A 21,317-nucleotide genomic window follows, 5' to 3' on the forward strand; every position below is an offset into this window, starting at 1 on the left:
ATGAAGAAAATTCTCAAGGAAAGCATGACAAGAAACAAGAACGCTGAAATTGGAGGTAAAATATAAACAAATGTTTCGGCTGGTGTACCGCCCATTTTTTAATCACAAAGTGTGTTTTCAGAGTGTACTGAGCTCTGCCTGGAATGGCTCGAATTAAAGATCAAAGGAGACAGAACAGAGCTCTGTGCCAATTTCACATCTCCCCGCCCCTCCCTGGAAAATCCTTGCATCCATTCGCCTAAGAAGTGCTTGTCTGAAGCACTACTTAAGCAAGCATTGATTAAAGGAGGGTTTTTTTTTTTTTGTCTGTTTGTTTTCATTTTTATTGGGGGAATTTTAGAACGTGGTTAGATAGGAACAGCTTTTAAGAAAAATAGAAAGTGCTCGAGAGCCAGCTTACATGGACATAAGCTTCATGCTTGGAAACTGTTTCCCCTTTTACTGAGCGATTTCAACTTGAGGCAGAAGAAGGAAAGCCGGCTAAGAGGGATGAGGGCCCCTCTCGGAGCACAGAGCGGGCATGACCATGAGGGCTGGCGGGTGTGAAGGAGCCACCGTGGGTCCCAGAACCAGCCATCGCCAGTCACAGCGGGCTGGCTATCCTGGGAACCAGAGGAACCAAACTCCTGTGAGCTGGGGCTGCAATCGACATATCTCGAATGAGGAACGTGTACAGAAAGGCTGCTTGAGCAGCTGCCTACAGGATGGATTTTATTGGGGATGCGGACAGGGGACATAAATAAACAAAGAGAAACTTCCAGGGAGGCTGATGCAACAGTCTAGGTGTGGGATGTGGGGTGGGGTGGGGCCCGGATGAGGAAAAGGCAAGTCTATGAATATCGCAAAGGAATAACTGGGAAGCCCTGAGCATCTTCTTATGGATCCTATCCTCTAGAGCTGAGCTTCTCAAACTGTCCTCACACACAAGTAAGAAATGATGGTACAACGAGGGAGGTGATAAGAGTTAAGAAGAAGTGAAAACATGGACATGTGATGGGGAGTGCTGGGGACACGCGATGGGGAGGATGCCTTCACTTAGGTCAGGGAGGGTGACAATAGCGTGGCCTGAACGACAGGTGTCATCCCTTGAGGACTATGCAGGGAGCACAGAGGCAGAGGGACATCCGGGGAAGGCCCTCAGGTCCCTCGCACCCTCTGTTTTGAAGCAGGACCTGTAACACTTCCAGCTCGTTCAGCAGTGCTTGATGTGACATGTTCAGGTCTCCTCCCCTGTCTGGCCACTCTCCCTGGACGAGGCCCCATTTGTCACAGTTCCCGCTGAGACAGGGCCCGGAGATCTGAAGCCAGTTGTCTAGCTGCAGGCTGACTGGGCAGAGAGAGCTGGTTTAGGACACTTCTATTCATGTAGATGGAGCCTCCATTAGTTTTCTGGCAGTTCCACAACATTGTTTATTCATATCGAGCCAACCTGGTGACAGACTGGACATACAGGCTGACAGAGTGAGAAAAGTCAGGGTATTTCAAGGGTTTGGGGCAGGAAAACAGTAAGTTAGACACGTAACCAAACCCCATGATAACTGTTTTGGTTTAGGCTCACTCCACCGGATTATAAAAGTGACTTGTTTATCTTTCCATCTCAAGTGCCTAGAACAGTCTCCAGGTCTCTGTGGGCACCCCATAAATATTAGTTGAACCACTGGATGACTAACCCTATTTCCCTCACTGCCAGCCCCATTCTTGTTTCCCAGGGAAGCCTGTCTGATGCCTCAGTAGGACAAGCAGTGGCTGTGAGTCAAAGTAGAGACATCCCAAATGTGCATGGACATCAGGGGACATCCCTTTTTCTCAGTTTTCTCATCTGAGAAGTATAGTCATCAAATTCATTTATAATCAAGGGCATCAGGATCATCTATACTCTCAATACAGGCAGACCTCGTTTTATTGCACTTTGCTTTATTTTGCTTCGCAGATATGGCTTGCTGGCTTGTTTATTTATTTATTTTACAAATTGAAGGTTGTGGCAACCCTGTGTTGTCAGGTGATGATTTGCATTTTTTAGCAATCACGTATTTTTTTAAAAAACATAATGCTATTGCACACTTAACAGACTACAGTACAGTGTAAATGTAACTCTTATATGTGCTGGGAAACCAAAACATTAGTGTGACTCGCTTTATTGTGATATTTACCTTATTTCCGTGGTTGTGAACTAATCCCACTATATCTCCACGGTATGCCCACAGAGACCTGGAGACTGTTCTAGGCACTTGAGATGGAAAGATAAACAAGGCACTTTTATAATCCGGTGGAGTGAGCCTAAACCAAAACAGTTATCATGGGGTTTGGTTACGTGTCTAACTTACTGTTTTCCTGCCCCAAACCCTTGAAATACCCTGACTTTTCTCACTCTGTCAGCCTGTATGTCCAGTCTGTCACCAGGTTGGCTCGATATGAATAAACAATGTTGTGGAATTGCCAGAAAACTAATGGAGGCTCCATCTGCATGAATAGAAGTGTCCTAAACCAGCTCTCTCTGCCCAGTCAGCCTGCAGCTGGACAACTGGCTTCCGATCTCCGGGCCCTGTCTCAGCGGGAACTGTGACAAACGGGGCCTCGTCCAGGGAGAGTGGCCAGACAGGGGAGGAGACCTGAACATGTCACATCAAGCACTGCTGAACGAGCTGGAAGTGTTACAGGTCCTGCTTCAAGACAGAGGGTGCGAGGGACCTGAGGGCCTTCCCCGGATGTCCCTCTGCCTCTGTGCTCCCTCCATAGTCCTCAAGGGATGACACCTGTCGTTCAGGCCACGCTATTGTCACCCTCCCTGATCTAAGTGAAGGCATCCTCCCCATCGCGTGTCCCCAGCACTCCCCATCACATGTCCATGTTTTCACTTCTTCTTAACTCTTATCACCTCCCTCGTTGTACCATCATTTCTTACTTGTGTGTGAGGACAGTTTGAGAAGCTCAGCTCTAGAGGATAGGATCCATAAGAAGATGCTCAGGGCTTCCCAGTTATTCCTTTGCGATATTCATAGACTTGCCTTTTCCTCATCCGGGCCCCACCCCACCCCACATCCCACACCTAGACTGTTGCATCAGCCTCCCTGGAAGTTTCTCTTTGTTTATTTATGTCCCCTGTCCGCATCCCCAATAAAATCCATCCTGTAGGCAGCTGCTCAAGCAGCCTTTCTGTACACGTTCCTCATTCGAGATATGTCGATTGCAGCCCCAGCTCACAGGAGTTTGGTTCCTCTGGTTCCCAGGATAGCCAGCCCGCTGTGACTGGCGATGGCTGGTTCTGGGACCCACGGTGGCTCCTTCACATCTGCCAGCCCTCATGGTCATTGATACAGTAATAAAGAACCTTCTTATGCTTCACCTTGCTCCCCCAGAGCACTGGGCCTAGATGGTTTTGTAAGTTCTATCAAATGTTCCAGGAACAGATAATCCCCACTTTACAAGTTGTTCCTGAGTACAGAAAAAGAAGGAAAGCTTCCCATTTTATTTAATGACATTAGAATAGCTTTGATTCCAAAGCTGGATAAGAACAGTGAAAAAAAAGAAAACAATAAGCCAATGTTCCCTACTTTAACATGCCACAATCTTGAATTAAATGTTAGCTAATGTAATCCAGTAGTGTATTAAAATGGTAATAATTATATTCAAGTGATTTTATCTCAGAACCTAAGGATGGTACAATCTGATAAATATACCAATGTAATTCATTCCATCATTGGTACTAAAGAATAAAAATCATATGGGCATCTCAAAAGATGCTATTTAAATAAAGCATTTGTTAAAGTCCAATTCGTATTTAAGATAAAGCATTCCCAGAAAAACTTAGAAGTAGAAGGGTGCTTCCTAAACCTGAAAATGGTAATCTACCAAAACCTACCCACAGAAAACATCACTCTCAAAGGAGAAAAGTAAGACATATTCCTTTTAGCGTCTGGGAGAAGACAGAGATGCCCAGATTACTGCTGCTCTTTCTTTATGGATGTCCTGGCCAGTGCAGTAACACAGAGAAAGGAAATAAGAAATATAAAGACTGGAAAAGATGAGACAAGACTGCCTTTGTCTGCAGATGGTATGTTTATCTACATAGAAAACCCAAGAAAATCCAAACACTCTTAGAATTAGTCACAGGGTACTGTGAGGTTGCACGATACAAGATACTATGTCAAGGTCAATTGTACTTCTCTATAACCAACAATGAACCACCAAAAACAGAATATAAAATAACATACTCTTCACAATAGCATCCAAAATGATAAATTATTTAAGAATTAAGTTCAAAGACAAATAAAAGGTCTTTATGGAAAATGTATAAAAATCCTCTTAAAGGATAAAAAAGAAGATCTAAGTAGGTGGAAATATGTGACACAATTATGGATGGAAAGACCACATTTGACTTACGCATTTCCAATCCTGGAGAGTCCTCTAGACCTCCTCCAGGGAGCTCTCCCTGACTCTCAGAGGAGGGCTTAGGGACCACCTGTCTGTGCTCTCCCAGTTCCTGTGCCTCTCTGTGTTTATGCTCTATTATCTGTCAGTCTCAGCTCGCTCCCTCAGGCTGTGAGCTCCTGAAGGCAGAGGTTGAATCTTCCTGTCTGTGCACTGCTGACATTTGCACAGTGCTTGGAATATAGTAACTACTCAACTAAGGTTTACTGCGTGAATAAATAAGACAGATCCCTGCTTATATGCTCCCGCTTATTTGCTATCCCTCAAGATAAACACAAGGATCATCAGCTCGGTGCTTTGTGACCGCCTGGAGGGGTGGGATAGGGAGGGTGGGAGGGAGAGAGACGCAAGAGGGAAGAGCTTTGGGAACATATGTATATGTATAACTGATTCACTTTGTTATAAAGCAGAAACTAACACACCATTGTAAAGCAATTATACCCCAATAAAGATGTTTAAAAAAAAAACACAAGGATCATCTTCATTTAAGAGCAATGGACAAGATAATAAAAATAAACAAGAGGAACTTCAAAAAGATCTATGAATCTTAGAGATTTTTCATCATCCCTATCTCTACTTTCTAGTTCCCAATTCTGTCCTGCGTTCTCTTGCTCTTTTGAGTGCAGAGTTTTTCAACTTCTTTCTTTCTTCTAGATGGTACTCCCCACTTCCTCTAAGAAGATCTTTCTTTCTGAGATTCAGCCTTTTGGAGAGCCCCAACGTATCCAATTGGTGATATCATCCTCAAAGACTCCCATAGAATAGACTTGATTTATCAAAGGCCTCCACTGGCTCACTGGAAAGGGGATCTTGAACTCTGGTGAATCTTAGAGGCTGTTACAAAATAAGTATTCCTGGATCCCACTCCAGCCACCAGGAATCAGATTCTCTGGGAGGTGAAGTCCAGGTATGTATGTATTTTGTGTGTTTGTGCCTAATATTGGTCAAGATCAGCTGTGGTATAATGGAGTGTCCCCTGGGTGACTTTGGCCCGAGACATTATTTACACAGCTCTTCTCTGCAGGCAAGCCTGTCAGGGTCTTTTTGATGGACGTGAAGGATGACTTCACGACACCATATGATTTGGATTCCCGGCCAGTGATGACAGTCTATGTCCTTTCTTTAGTCTGAAGCGAGAAATCCATACTAGACTTCCACTTGAAAAAGGCATCATAAAAAGAGGGCAGGTGTGAAAACAGTGTTGGATTAACACCAAATGGGTCCAAAACACAGTGTTTCAATTAAGCCACACACCAAATGCCTTCCATATTGATTATTTTCCTCAAGAACTAAAGCCACCACTCTATAGCAAAGAAATGCACTGATAGATTTATTGGGTGTCTCCTCCCCACCAAAATAGTACTTTGAAAGAAAAGTATTCCCCCCAAATGTGACTTAAGGGGTTTATATTAAAGAGTAGATAGTTTTAAGAATATAAGTATGTTCTTATATTTTGTTGCAGTGGATGCTGTAGTATGTTGTCCAGGTTGCCTTCAGGATTGAGGACATAGCTGAGTCCCTTCCCAGGACCTGTCTTCAGGAGAAGGAAGCTGCTTCGTTCAAAGGTTACCCTCCCTTCCTGCGGGCAGCCAGCATCCACTGATTGCTTGATGGAGGGGTACAAAGGCCTGGCCTCCTTGCCTTTATTGGGACAACTTTGAAGGGCCATTTCAGCTCCAGAACTCCCTATAAGATCAGTTGAGGTCTCTGTTGCATCTGCCCATTCCTGCATCCCTCACCTTTCATGGGATATTTTCCCCAAGCACTCTCCCTGATAAACCTTCTGCACACAAATCTCAAAGTCTATTTCCTGGGGAATCCAACCTATGACATCTGTTTGGTTCATGTTACAACTTGATTTTCTGGTTAGATTTTAAACTCTTATGATAAAATCCTTATGATAAAATATTTGGTCTTAACTACTTTAAGATGCTATAATATCAAGTACAGTGCTAAGCAAAATATACATTGGCCATTTTTCATTTCTACCTTTCAAATACTTCTAACGTTTCTCTTTTATAACATGGGTTCAGCTGTCAGATAACTTAAGCTGAGATCTTCACTCTACCAATTAGGGGATCACGCTACCAATTAGGGGAAATCAGTTAACTTTTCTAAGTCTCAGTTTCTTCATCTGCAAAATGGGATTAATAATAGTACTTATCTCATAACGTTGCTGTGATGATGATTAAATGATATACTCTATGTAAAGCACTTAGCACTATGCCTAGCACATAATAAGCATTCAATTAATGGTAGCTTTGTTGTTATGAATGGCATAACACTGGCACCACTCTGGTGACCTTAGTTATTATTACTTTAATCATCACTTTATTCCTTGATTGTTATAATAGAAACTGATCTTCCTGCCTCTTAGTTTTCCTTCACCTTACTCCTTCCCTCCAATTTTATCCAATGCCACTGAATTATTATTATTATTATTTTTTGCGGTACGCGGGCCTCCCACTGCCGCGGCCTCTCCCGTTGCAGAGCACAGGCTCCGGGCGCGCAGGCTCAGCGGCCATGGCTCACGGGCTCAGCCGCTCCGCCGCATGCGGGATCCTCCCGGACTGGGGCACAAACCCGTGTCCCCTGCATCGGCAGGCGGACTCTCAACCACTGTGCCACCAGGGAAGCCCTGAATTATTTTCTTTTAACGTTGCTTTCATTATATCACTTCTCCACTCAAAATTCTTCAGGGACTCCTGATTACCAAGACCTTTAAAAACTGGCTCTTCTGTAGTCATCCAACCATTTTTCCAATGGAGAAAACTCTTCTTCATTGTCTTTGAACCATTGCTCAGTCTGAATTACTTTCCCTTTTTTTTTTAATCAATCCAAACCTGCCCAGATCAAAGTGGATCCCATCAATTAAACTTCCTCTCTAAGTCAATAGCTACCTCTGTCCTAACATCCTCCCACGTTTCTAATACTGTATAGTCAAAGGCAGCCTTAAAGTTCTACATTTTCCTCCGATTTCATAAATGAGTCAAAAAATCTCCCTTGATAAGCTTGTCATCAGGACAGACTACAAAGGTTGCTATTCTGAGCATCTCCATCAGTCCTTAGGTGCTTTCACATCATTAAAATTTACAAAAGGATAGTACTGAAAAATAGAGTGGACATCTCAAAAAAGGAAAAAAGGTTTAAAAAAACGTGACTCCCACCCACAAACAACACACAAGACCAAATGCTGAGCTGCGATGAGGTAATGAGACAAATGGAATTTGTCTAAAAGAAGTCAAGTGGCTTCCAGATTTGGAGGTTTGATGCCTCCAACTTATTTTTACTGGTAGAGATTCCATTTTATTAGTAATATTTGGGACATGGTATCAACAGTCGGCAGTTCACAAACTTTAAAAAGTCTGTCTCCCAGCAGAAAAGGTTTAATTAAACTTGACAGAAACTATCTAGCAGCTTTCATAAGTAATTGCTATTACCCAAAATAGGACCAACTCATAAACTGCATGATTTCAGAAATGATGAATCAATAAAAATGTTTACAGAAACAGGATTTTGATTAATTCCTTCGGACTAACAAATTCATGGCACATGTGATAAATTGAGATTTCTACTGTCAATTAGGGAAACCCAGAAATCAAACCCAGCCCTCAAATACGGCTCTTTGGATAACTGATCCCAGATTTTGGCGTTGGAACCAGTCTCTAAGCAGCTCCTCCAAGATCAACCGCACCACAGCTCTGGGCTTTGTTCCTGCTACAGTCAGGTTCAAAAGTGCTTCAATTCTCATGAATTCACGCTAAAAGCCACAGTGAGACTGACTATAACAACATGCATTGTAATTATTACGAAGGCTTGATAAATCAAGAAACAAGTCATCCATAATTAATAATCACTTCCCTTTATGCATATAAGCTCAACAGCAACCCAAATCATTAGCAGTTATAATAAAGTAATATTTCCTCTATTACTAGGGTAAGAATTAACATGGAAGTTCCATTTATCTAGAGCACAAGTAAAAAATACTTTCTGTTATACAGCACTGTGCTCATAGCAATTAACTCGAGTTTCTACAAGAATCCAAAGAACCTTTGAAGCCATCAACAAATATGAAATTATTTTCACTGCAGTTTCAGTGTCCAAACATATTTATTTGAAGATAATCAATGTGTGACAGCTATAGGAACAAACAGCTGATCAGAATATCAGTAATTTAACACCTCAATGGAAATTTACGTGGAATTATTTAATAGGTACAATATTACTATGTCATTCCCATAAACCATCTTCTATTTTTTCCAAAATGCTCTATACTTAATGAGTGCCCAAAATAACCAAGTAAGTGAAACAAAGTTAGTGTGTCAGAGCATCTCTGGGCCGAAAGGGACCTTCAGGGACACCCAAACCAATCCCTCCCCTGGGACAATTGTCTTTACAGCTTCTGGGTTGTTTTTATGTTAAAAATCTCCATTAAGTTACAAGAATTGTACATTCTCATTTTCATTTTTAGTCAGTATTTTGACAGTAATTTTCCATCTTCCTGTAGAAACTTTTGATAAAATAGTACTTATTATCAGTACTTCTCCTGTATTTAACACTGTATTTCACAGCAATCTAAATTACCATCAGTTGTAATTTTTTGGATGTTAAGATGTGAAAAAAAATGCGCATTTTACAGTTGAAAACACATGGTCATTTTAGTGTGCAATCATACATGCAAAAAACAAGAAGTCATGAACATGCAGAATTCTGAAGCAGAGGAATCCAGAAATCATTCATCTAACATCCTACATCCCCATTTTTAAAGACCAAGAGATTCAGAGCTAGGAAGTTATTTGCTCAAGATGACATAATAGGGGGTAGCTGATGGGGAGAATGGAAAATAGGTTGGACTCCCAACCTGAAACTGACCTGCTGGTTGTTAACCTTTTCAACCCTCACCCCAGTAACAGTGGTCAACTAGGGCAGTGAGTCCAGGCTGGAAGGATGACATGGGGTATACAGAGCCATTTCAAATTTTTTTTAGAAAAATGCATTTACTTTAATAAAATTTTTTTAAGTAAAATGTGGTGGCACAAATCACCACAAAGTTATTTAAGTGGTTATATCCATAGGCTGCTGTTGTAATTATATGCTAAAAATTTATGAGTATTCTCATTAACGGCATGTTCCCTCCTAATTAGAGCGATATCGAGAGCTTCTACAAAAAGTATCACAAACACAGTGTGTGCAACATTCATTTACATCACCTTTATCCACCCAAGGTTTCACTTCAAGCCTATGCAAGGTTACACACAGAATTCAAAAATCTAATTGTGCTTTTTGATACCACAATTATCAGAAGCGTTGCTTCACAATGAGCTAATCCTGATGCCCTCCTGATGACGAATTATCATGCGAGAAGATGACCTCTGTTTGGTAAAGGGCATATGGATGGTTACAGTCCCCTAGGCAAAACCTTGCTATGGCAATCTAACCAAAGCTGGACCAATATTTTTTTCCTGTTGATGCGTTACATGCAAATCATATCTTCATAGATAATGTGCAGCATTTACATGTCTCTCCCTGTGTCTTGCATCAGGAATAAGGAAGAGGAAACTACAACTATGCTTTCAAATACCTACAATATGTCAGGCTCTGTATGAAGCATTGTACATTACTTATCTCACTCAGTTCTTATTTATTTATTTATTTATTTAATTTTTGGGGGCTGCATTGGGTCTTCATTGCTGCACGTGGGCTTTCTCTAGTTGCGGTGAGTGGGGGCTACTCTTCGTTGTGGTGCGTGGGCTTCCCATTGCGGTGGCTTCTCTTGTTGCGGAGCACAGACGCTAGGCGTGCAGGCTTCAGTAGTTGTGGCATGCGGGCTCAATATTTGTGGCTCGTGGGCTCTAGAACACAGGCTCAGTAGTTGTGGCACACGGCCTTTGTTGCTCCACGGCATGGGGGATCCTCCCAGACCAGGGCTCGAAACCTGCATTGGCAGGTGGATTCTTAAACACCACGCCACCAGGGAAGTCCTCACTCAGTTCTTAGCCATCCCAGAAGGTAGGTATTACTAACCTCATGTTTTGGATGAGAACATAGAAGATCAGAGATGTTAAGTAACTTTTCCAAGGGCTCACCAGGGGTATCATGGCAGAGCTGCCATCCAGAGCTCCACTTGTCTGATCCCAAACACTGCACTGGTTCCTCCCTGCCTCCCTCTCAGGACTCTCAAAGGCCTTTATTCACAGCATCAATGCAACGGACAGTGCATTGTATATTTTTCTTCAAACTGCCTTCTGGGACTGCAAATGATTTTCTAAAGAGCTGCATGTAATTCCAGTCTTATGGGCTGGTCACCCTTGACAGAGGAGATGTTGAATAGATACTGGCTGAACAGAAGTGATATTAAGTAACATTGAAAGAACTTCAAACCTTGGTCAGGATTTCCAATCAGGTGTTAACTGAATTAGTTGGAAAAATGAATTGTTACTGTCAATCAGACCTCCCTCCACCTGTAGATATTATTTCCATTTATTAAATAAAGTTCTATGCGGAATAGAGAGCAAGCTGTGCCATCCACCTATAGGTCCCGTTTGGGTGTATGCATTTGAATATAATGAACAGAGAAAAGAGGAACTTGAGCCCCAAAGGAACAGAATGAATAGCAGCAGTGGAAATTTCGATTTATAGTATCACCGGGTGGGATTAAAAATCTGTGCCAGGCAAGAAGAATGTGGCCAGGAAGGTAAGTCATTAAACAACAAGCTTTTAGGGAGTTTTAAGAGCAGGCTGCTGAAAGAGAAAGGATGAATTCGTTTGAATACAACTTGCCGGTATTTCTGTCTTCCTGAAGATTGGGGCCTCAGCTTGTTATACCAGATGCCCACTATCCTTGCTTTGCTGGGTTTGGAGAGAAACTCTCCTGGGTGCTAGATAGTGCATCCACTCTTTTTGTTTAAATCCTGGTTTGGGCTTTATGTTTAATTTCTAAAATGTATAAAGATGCATGTGTGAAACCTCTGAAAACTGTAAATCACTAGAGAATGTAAAGAATTGTTCATTCAATTAAAAAAAAATCAAAAAAATGTGTGAAGATGCAGAAAGGCATAGAAAATAATACCAAGTACTCAGTGAATTAATTTTGTGTTAAATTTGCTTTAGATATTTTCTTTCTTAGGGAAACACAACATTACGGATAATGTTGAGGAGGCTTTGGTATCCCTCCCTACTTGCATCTTCTCCCCAGAGGCAGTCTCTGAAGCTGGGGTACATCCATGCTCTTATAGTGTCTGTTTTGTGTTTTTGTTTTTTTTTTTCCGTTACGCGGGCCTCTCACTGTTGTGGCCTCTCCCGTTGCGGAGCACAGGCTCCGGACGCGCAGGCTCAGCGGCCATGGCTCACGGGCCCAGCCGCTCCGTGGCATGCGGGATCCTCCCGGACCGGGGCACAAACCCGTGTCTCCTGCATCGGCAGGCGGACTCTCAACCACTGAGCCACCGGGGAAGCCCTGTTTTGTGTTTTTAATTCAAATATTTCCATAATGGTAATGTATCTTTAGTAATTTGCTTTCTTCACTCTGTGTTCTTGAGAGCTGTCCACGTGGACACATGTGCATCTGGTTTATTCATTTTAACTGCTGTTAAGAGGGCACATGTGGAAGAGTTGCCCTGAAGTATATACCTAGAAGTGGAACTGCTTGCTTTTATGGTGTACGTCTTTCAGTTTTACTAGAAAGTGCCTCTGTTTTTAAGTTTCAGGTATCAATACACACAGTTTCTACATCTAAGTAAGACAACCTCCAACAGTACTAGGCTAAGAGAGTCTTATGAAAATTTAAGTGAGGTTAAATAGGCATCATAATTTTCTTCAAAAGACTACTTTGGGTACTTCTTTGGTTTTAGAGCTTTCCATGACTGAATGTACTTCCAAACTTTGGGCTAGGACCAGAGATGGAAAATAAGAACGCTTGTTGTTTAGAGGTGTGTGCTGATTGTTTGGGGTCTGTGGACATCAGCTCATGCCTGCCGGGTAGGAACTGGTAAATGGCTCCTTTGAGGACAAAGATAAACAGAAATAAAGAAATGCCAGAGCTAACTGGAAAATTGTTTTCATAATTCAATTTTGTTTTACATAACCTTGCTCCCCAAATGTTAGCAATTTAGCTCAAAGAGCTGTTAGTGTTATTAAATAGTCACTAAAGGTTGCAAAGAGACAGCTCAGCAAAACTCATGAATCGAGAAACCATTTTATGACCATTGTTTCACCTCTGGGGGTGGCTTGCTGCATTTTGTTCCAGGTCCCTAGGGCCCAGAGGTAATAACATCTGTATTTTAAGACCAGCTTTGTACCACACCTGCATATCAATTCCCCTTTTCGACTTCTGCCTCTAAACCAAAGCCAAATGTTTGGCTACAGATTGGGTTTCCAGGGTTCGGCTGAGTATTAAATGCAGCAGCCCCAAGACTTCACTGGTCCCACAAAAATTTTCTTAAGTGATATTAATTGAGTCCTGGGAAAGTTTAAAAAATAAATTTGGTCGCACGCATGCTCCCGGGAAGGGCCTGTCCCAGTCGGCTCTGCCCTACCGCCACAGCGTCCCCACCTGGCTGAAGCTGACGTCTGACAACGTGAAGGAGCAGATCTACAAACTGTCCAAGAAGGCCCTGAGTCCCTCGCAAATCGGAATGATCCTGAGAGACTCACATGGTGTTGCACAAGTACGTTTTGTGCCAGGCAATAAAATCTTGAGAATGCTTAAGCCCAAAAGACTTGCTCCTGATCTTTCTGAGGATCTCTATCATTTAATTAAGAAGCTGTTGCTGTTCGACAGCATCTCGAGAGAAACAGAAAGGATAAAGATGCTAAATTCCGTCTGATTCTGATTGAGAGCCGTATTCACCAGTTGCCTTGATATTACCAGACCAAACGAGTCCTCTCCCTCAATTGGAAATAGTCTTAAAAGTGGCTAACTGTCATAAACTAAGAAATAAACTTACTGTAATAAGGCAAACATCTCCAAGAGTGATGAACAAGTAAAACAAGGTAACAGCAAGATCCTTTGCAAACCCCAGGGTCTTCAAGCTCCTGCAGTGCTCTCCCAGCAGCTCCAGAGCAGCTCTGGTTTTCTGGTATTTAAAGGACCCACTTCTACAAAAACCACATTCACAGAAAGATAGACAAGATGAAAAGGCAGAGGGCTACATACCCGATGAAAGGAATTCAGAATGAGAGTGAAGATGATCCAGGACTTTGGAAAAAGAATGGAGGCAAAGACTGAGAAGATGCAAGAAATGTTTAACAAAGATCTACAAGAATTAAAGAACAAACAATAGAGATAACTGAAATGAAAAATACACTTGAAGGGATCAATAGCTGAATAACTGAGGCAGAAGAACGGATAAGTGACCTGGAAGACGGAATGGTGGAATTCACTGTTGTGGAACAGAATAAAGAAAAAAGAATGAAAAGACATGAAGACAGCCTAAGAGACCTCTGGGACAACATTAAATGCAACAACATTCGCATTATAGGGGTCCCAGAAGGAGAAGAGAGAGAGAAACGACCCGAGAAAATATCTGAAGAGATTATAGTCGAAAACTTCCCTAACGTGGGAAAAGAAATAGCCACCCAAGTCCAGGAAGCACAGAGACTCCCATACAGGATAAATCCAAGGAGAAACAGACTGAGACACATAGTAATCAAATTGGCAAAAATTAAAGACAAAGAAAAATTATTGAAAGCAGCAAGGGAAAAACGACAAATAACATACAAGGGAACTCCCATAAGGTTAACAGCTGATTTCTCAGCAGAAACTCTACAAGCCAGAAGGAAGTGGCACGATGTATTTAGGAAGAACCTACAACCAAGATTACTCTACCTAGCAAGGATCTCATTCAGATTCGATGAAGAAATCAAAAGCTTTACAGACGAGTAAAAGCTAAGAGAATTCAGCACCACCAAACCAGCTCTACAACAAATGCTAAAGGAACTTCTCTAAGTGGGAAACATAAGAGAAGAAAAGGACCTACAAAAACAAACACAAAACAATTAAGAAAATGGTAATAAGAACATACATATCGATAATTACCTTAAACATGAATGGATTAAACGCTCCAACCAAAAGACACAGGCTCGCTGAATGGATACAAAAACAAGACCCATATATATGCTGTCTACAAGAGACCCACTTCAGACCTAGGGACACATACAGACTGAAAGTGAGGGGATGGAAGAAGATATTCCATGCAAATGGAAATCAAAAGAAAGCTGGAGTAGCAATACTCATAACAGATAAAATAGACTTTAAAATAAAGAATGTTACAAGAGACAAGGAAGGGCACTACATAATGATCAAGGGAGCAATCCAAGAAGAAGATATAACAATTATAAATATATATGCACCCAACATAGGAGCACCTCAATACATAAGGCAACTGCTAATAGCTATACAAGAGGAAATCGACAGTAACACAATCATAGTGGGGGACTTTAACACCTCACTTACACCAGTGGACAGATCGTCCAAACAAAAAATTAATAAGGAGACACAAAGTTTAAAAGACACAATAGACCTGATAGATTTAATTGATATTTATAGGACATTCCAGCTCAAAACAGCACATTACACTTCCTTCTCAAGTGCACACAGAACATTCTCTAGGATAGATCACATCTTGGGTCACAAATCAAGCCTCAGTAAATTTAAGAAAACTGACATCATATCAAGCATCTTTTCTGACTACAACGCTATGAGATTAGAAATCAATCACAGGGAAAAAAACCGTAAAAAGCAAAAACACATGGAGGCTAAACAATACGTTACTAAATAACCAGGAGATCACTGAAGAAACCAAAGAGAAAATCAAAAAATACCTAGAGACAAATGACAATGAAAACACTATGATCCAAAACCTCTGGGATGCGGCAAAAGCAGTTTGAAGAGGCAAGTTTATAGCTATACAAGCCTACCTCAAGAAACAAGAAAAACCTCAAATAAACAATCTAATCTTACACCTAAAGGAACTAGAGAAAGAAAAACAAACAAAACCCAAAGTTAGCAGAAGGAAAGAAATCATAAAGATCAGAGCAGAAATAAATGAAATAGAAACAAAGAAAACAATAGCAAAGATCAATAAAACTAAAAGCTGGTTCTTTGAGAAGATAAACAAAATTGATACACCATTAGCCAGACTCATCAAGAAAAAGAGGGAGAGGACTCAAATCAATAAAATTAGAAATGAAAAAGGAGAAGTTACAATAGACACCACAGAAATACAAAGCATCCTAAGAGACTACTACAAGCAACTCTATGCCAATAAAATGGACAACCTGGAAGAAATGTACAAATTCTTAGAAAGGTATAACCTTTCAAGACTGAACCAGGAAGAAATAGAAAATATTAACAGACCAATCACAAGTAATGAAATTGAAACTGTGGTTTTAAATCTTCCAACAAACAAAAGTCCAGGACTAGATGGCTTCACAGGTGAATTCTATCAAACATTTAGAGAAGAGCTAACACCCATCCTTCTCAAACTGTTCCAAAATATTGCAGAGGAAGGAACACTCCCAAAGTCATTCTATGAGGCCACCATCACCGATACCAAAACCAGACAAAGATACTACAAAACAAAAGAAAATTACAGACCAATATCACTAATGAATATAGATGCAAAATTCCTCAACAAAATACTAGCAAACAGAATCCAACAACACATTAAAGGAATCATACACCATGATCAAGTGGGATTATCCCAGGGGTGCAAGGATTCTTCAATATATGCAAATCAATCAATGTGATACACCATATTAACAAATTGAAGAATAAAAAACCATATGATCCTCTCAATAGATGCAGAAAAAGCTTTTAACAAAGTTCAACACCCATTTATGATAAAAACTCTCCAGAAAGTGGGCATAGAGGGAACCTACCTCAACATAATAAAGGCCATATACGACAGACTCACAGCAAACATCATTCTCAATGGTGAAAAACTGAAAGCATTTCCTCTAAGATCAGGAACGAGACAAGGATGTCCACTCTCACCACTATTATTCAACATAGTTTTGGAAGTCCTAGCCATGGCAATCAGAGAAGAAAAAGAAATAAAATCAATACAAATTGGAAAAGAAGAAGTAAAACTGTCACTGCTTGCAGATGACATGATACTATACATAAAGAATCCTAAAGATGCCACCAGAAAACTACTAGAAGTAATCAACGAATTTGGTAAAGTTGCAGGTTACAAATTAATGCACAGAAATCTCTTGCATTCCTATACACTAATGATGAAAAATCTGAAAGAGAAAGTAAGGAAACACTCCCATTTACCCCTGCAACAAAATGAATAAAATACCTAGGAATAAACCTACCAAGGGAGACAAAAGACCTGCATGCAGAAAACTATAAGACACTGATGAATGAAATTAAGGATGATAGCAACAGATGGAGAGATATACTATGTTCTTGGACTGGAAGAATCAATATTGTGAAAATGACTATACTACCCAAAGCAATCTACAGATTCAATGCAATCCCTATCAAATTACCAATGGCATTTTTTATGGAACTAGAACCAAAAAATCTTAAAATTTGTATGGAGACACAAAAGAACCTGAATAGCCAAAGCAGTCTTGTGGGAAGAAAAATGGAGCTGGAGGAATCAGACTCTCTGACTTCAAACTGTACTACAAAGCTACAGTAATCAAGACAATATGGTACTGACACAAAAACAGAAATATAGATCAATGGAACAAGATAGAAAGCCCAGAGATAAACCCATGCACCTATGGTCAACTAATCCATGACAAAGGAGGCAAGGATATACAATGGAGAAAAGACAGTCTCTTCAATAAGTGATGCTGGGAGAACTGGACAGCTACATGTAAAAGACTGAAATTAGAACACTCCCTAACACCATACAGAAAAATAAACTCAAAATGGATTAGAGACCTAAATGTAAGACTGGACACTATGAAACTCTTAGAGGAAAACATAGGAAGAACACTCTTTGACACAAATCACAGCAAGATCTTTTTGGATCCACCTCCTAGAGTAATGGAAATAAAAAATAAACAAATGGGACATAATGAAACTTAAAAGCTTTTGCACAGCAAAGGAAGCCATAAACAAGACGAAAAGACAACACTCAAAATGGGAGAAAATATTTGCAAACGAATCAACGGACAAAGGATTAATCTCCAAAATATATAAACAGCTCATGCAGCTCAATGTGAAAAAAAAAAACCCAATCCAAAAATGGGCAGAAGACCTAAATAGACATTTCTCCAAAGAAGATATACAGATGGCCACGAAGCACATGAAAAGCTGCTCAACATCACTAATTATTAGAGAAATGCAAATCAAAACTACAATGAGGTATCACCTCACACCAGTTAGAATGGGCATCATCAGAAAATCTACAAACAACAAATGCTGGAGAGGGTGTGGAGAAAAGGGAACCCTCTTGCACTGTTGGTGGGAATGTAAACTGATACAGCCACTATGGAGAACAGTATGGAGGTTCCTTAAGAAACTAAAAATAGAATTACCATATGACCCAGCAATCCCACTACTGGACATATACCCAGAGAAAACCATAATTCAAAAAGACACATGCACCCCAATATTCATTGCAGCACTATTTACAACAGCCAGGTCATGGAAGCAACCTAAATGTCCATGGACAGACGAATGGATAAAGAAGAGGTGGTCCATATATACAATGGAATATTACTCAGCCATAAAAGGAACGAAATTGGGTCATTTGTAGAGATGTGGATGGATCTAGAGACTGTCATAGAGAGTGAAGTAAGTCAGAAAGAGAAAAACAAACATCATATATTAACGCATGTATGTGGAACCTAGAAAAATGGTACAGATGAATCGGTTTGCAGGGCAGGAATTGAGACACAGATGTAGAGAACTAACGTATGGACACCAAGGGGGGAAAGTGGCTGGGGGGTGGTGGTGTGATGAATTGGGAGATTGGGATTGACATGTATACACTGATGTGTATAAAATGGATGACTAATAAGAACGTGCTGTATAAAAAAATAAAATAAAATTCAAAAAAATATATATATATATAAATTTTAGAGGAAAAGAAGATGAAAGGAAATGAAAGGCAGGAAGAAGAAGAAAAGGGGCAGACAATAAGAAATTACTAATAAAAGTAGAAGTGAAACCTAAATGATGGTGGAAACAATTTAAACTAAAATAATTTAAGAAAAAGATTATAGTCTAATTTTACGTACTTCCATTAATTTATTTCTGGCTTTTATGTGATTTTATTTTAAAAGTAGAAGATTGCTATTAAATGTTCTAAAAACAACTGGAGGAGAGGAATTTGAGATAGGGAATTTGAGGAATTCAAGAACTCTCAGATTGGAGTTCATGTTAGTTGATTTATCACTAGAAACTTCTGCTGACATTTGCCATGATATCACATGATGTGATGTGAATCAATGTTCTAAATTACTAATTATCTTTTAAAAACTAGAATTAATTATAGATTGGCCACTCCCTGGTGACAGGTAGGAAGTTGCTTTAATTGCTAAACTCTTTTGAATCCCTATGACAGATATGGGTTACTGTGAGCAGTTGACCTGGAAAATAATGTGAATGGAGCCTCCAAGGGGCTTTGCTGCACAGTGGCCCTCATCTGGAAAGGTTCCTTGTAGAGAGCCAATCCTATTCATGATTAATTCACCATCATGAATTCTTGGTGTTGAAGACCACCCAGTTCAAACCTCTTGCTCAATGCAGGAATCCCATGTACACCTTCCCTGAACAGGTTATCCAGGCACTTCTGTGGAACATTTGCTCTTTGTGTCTGGGGGCAGCACAATTCTATTTTCTAGGAAATTCTTCTTTATGGTGGATTAAATACAGGCCCCTTATTACTTCTACCCATTGGTCCCAGTTCTGCCTTTGTAAGTAGAACAAAGGAGATCTGCACCTATTTTCCAGAGCTTTGAAGATGGCATTGCTGCCTCCTCCTGCTTACCTCCACCAATATTCTCCAGGTTAAACCAACGCCAGCTCTCTCAACTGTACTTATTTGATAGGGACTCCAATGACTGGTCCTGGACACCCTCCCTCTGATAATCTAGAGATTATCAGAGCCCTTCTGAAAGCGAGCTGCTCGGAACAGAACATAATGTGGTCTGACCAGCAATTCACAAGAGGACTATGGTTACTCAGGACCCTATATTTCTAGTAATGCAATATATAATTAGATTTCGCTTTTAACATCTTTTCATTGCACTAGTGGTTTTTAAAGAAAGTCAGCTCAAATTTCCAGATCATTTCTAGATGAACTGCAGATTTTCAAACCAGCTATTTCCAGATTTTTTTTGGGGTGGGGGAACTACCATCAAGCTTAGATATTTGTAGTTCCCAAATTTTACCCTTCTTCATTTTGAAAATGTAGACATTTGTCTATCTCTAGTCTTGGCACATTTAAATGGCACGTTTGTATTGTGTGTCTCTTCTGGGCCAGATGCTGTACTGGGAGCTGGGAATGGCAGTGAATGAGACACAATCTCTGCCCTTGCGGAGCCTCTATCCAGTGGGGAGAGTCACGTAAGTGATGAGAAGGTTACAATAGCCCAGGAGCAAGTTGCCATGGGAACACACATTCATCCACACTGAAGGAGTATCTCTCCCTGGGGTTCTGGGGTCAATCCACAAACAATTAGGATTGGCCAGAAGCCCAAATTCATCTCAAGAGCCCTACCTCCTCACTTACCCTGGGCTGCAGGTGCCTCCTTAGCCTGTTTCTCTTTTCTCACATAAGGAGCAATGTCCACCCAGGAAAACACAGAATCCACGTAGGAACAGCCCTTGTTTCTCTTTGCTATTTAATAACATTATTCTTGGGACCCTAAGGAGTAGGCCTGACCCTGCACTCTGTTCCTACTTGCCCTAAAGGATGGTGATGATGACGAAGAGAAAGAGCAGCTTCCGTTTTTTTTTGCGGTACGCGGGACTCTCACTGTTGTGGCCTCTCCCGTTGCGGAGCACAGGCTCCGGATGCGCAGGCTCAGCGGCCATGGCTCACGGGCCCGGCCGCTCCGCGGCATGTGGGATCTTCCCGGACCGGGGCACGAACCCGTGTCCCCTGCATCGGCAGGCGGACTCTCAACCACTGCGCCACCAGGGAAGCCCCAAGAGCTTCCGTTTTTATTGAACATTCACTCAGTATAAAGTACATGTTACATATATCTCATATATACTCCTTCACTCCTTTCTAATCCTCATAGCGATCTGATGAGGTATTTTTATCCTCATTTACAGCTGGGAAAACAGGCCCAGTAACACGTCCGGTGTCACATTATTAGGAAATGAGCACACCCGTCAGTAGCTCAGCAGTGAACTATTGACCGGACACCTGTGGAAATGAGGCTGCTCGCTGGGCCCCAAACCCAGGATTCCTGTACCTTAAATGCATATATTACCCTGACCACTGTTTCTGATGCCTTGCTTACCTACAGGCCAACAAGACATCCAAATGATCTACAGGCCCTTTTTTCAAGAGTCCTGGTTGATTCCAGCCTTGGCCTTCCTGACCCTGTTTTCCTATGTTTCACTGCTGTGTGTGTTCATCTGGGTGCGTGATCCCCTTCCGCGCATGTGACCAAACTTTTGGAAACCCCGGCTCGTGAGATCTCTAGAGACAGCTTCATGGGTTTCTTTGGAAGTTTCCCTCCTTTCCCTGGTTCTCATTTTCTTTCCATGGTGTTTCTTTCAATGGTAAAGTGAATTTGAGTTTAGAGGTTTTGTTTGGTTGTCTCATTTTATTAATTCACTTACCTATCTAGCAACATTTTCATTTATTTTGTCCTCCATCCCTTTGGGAGCCATATTTCTCTTTGGAGTCTCTGATCAGGAGATCCTGTTTATCTTTTCTGAAAATGGAGATTCTGTGCATCATGGA

General features: G+C 41.1%; 1 protein-coding gene and 1 pseudogene across 1 annotated transcript in view; one reads left to right on the top strand and one right to left on the bottom strand.

Annotated features, from left to right (window-relative positions):
• Window positions 1–21,317, bottom strand: part of THSD4 (thrombospondin type 1 domain containing 4) — a 569,301-nt gene that overhangs the window by 123,669 nt on the left and 424,315 nt on the right. The window lies entirely within an intron of this gene.
• LOC111177890 (small ribosomal subunit protein uS15-like) lies at window positions 521–13,527 on the top strand (annotated as a pseudogene).

This window comes from Delphinapterus leucas, chromosome 2, assembly GCF_059928025.1.
Source record: "Delphinapterus leucas isolate spDelLeu-1000000601 "Yukka" chromosome 2, BTC_Dleu_Yukka2, whole genome shotgun sequence".
NCBI classification, from domain to species: Eukaryota; Metazoa; Chordata; class Mammalia; order Artiodactyla; family Monodontidae; genus Delphinapterus; species Delphinapterus leucas.